This window comes from Aureococcus anophagefferens, assembly GCF_000186865.1.
Source record: "Aureococcus anophagefferens unplaced genomic scaffold AURANscaffold_3, whole genome shotgun sequence".
NCBI classification, from domain to species: Eukaryota; class Pelagophyceae; order Pelagomonadales; family Pelagomonadaceae; genus Aureococcus; species Aureococcus anophagefferens.
This window is the reverse complement of record NW_008705563.1, coordinates 1,121,492-1,122,345: the sequence shown is the minus strand read 5'-3', so window position 1 is coordinate 1,122,345 and position 854 is coordinate 1,121,492.

Genomic DNA, 854 nt, shown 5'->3' with positions numbered 1-854 from the left:
ACATCTGCGCCGGCCAGCAGCCCCACGACCTCGCGCCCGGCGAGAACGTCGTCAAGGAGGCGGGCGAGGAGGCGGGCGTGCCCGCGGCGCTCGCGGCGGGCGCCGTGCCCGTCGGCGCCGTGTCCTACCGGGGCGTCAACGGCGAGGGCAAGGGCGAGCGCGTCACGAACGACATCATCTTCTGCTACGATCTCGAGCTCCCGCCGGACTTCGCGCCGCGGCCCGTCGACGGCGAGATCGACGGCTTCGAGCTCATGGCCCTCGACGACGTCGTCGCGAACGTCCTCGCCGGCAGGTTCAAGCCCAACGTCGCCGTCGTCACCGTCGACTTCCTCGTGCGCCACGGCGTCCTGACGCCCGAGATGCGCGGCTACCTCGGCCTCGTCGCGTCCCTGAGGCAGGGCGACTGCGCCTAGCTCCGTCGAGGGCGGGGGCGGGGGCGGCGCCCATCGAATCACATCGTCCGGAAGTCCGCAGGGGGGGCCGGCCCGCGCAGACGCGTACGATCGGCCGCGCCGCGTCCGCGCCCGCGAGCACGAGCACGAGCCTTCCAGACGCGTCTAGACGCCAGATCTGGCCAGAGCCGCCATGGCCGCGCCGCCGCCCGCGCCGCCGCCCGCGCCGCCCGCGCCGCTGGTCGAGGGCGAGATCGTGCTCGCCTGGCGCCTCCGCCCCGTCGCCGGAAGTCGCGAGGCCTGCGGCCCGCTGGCCTACGTCGCCACGGAGGTGTACAACGTGCGCGTGGCCGACGGCGGCGGGTTCGTCGACGTCTACTTCTACGACGCGCGCGCGTCGGCCGCGGCGGCGGTCGCCGTCCCCGGCGCGCGGCTCCGCGTCGACGCGCCGCCGTCGCG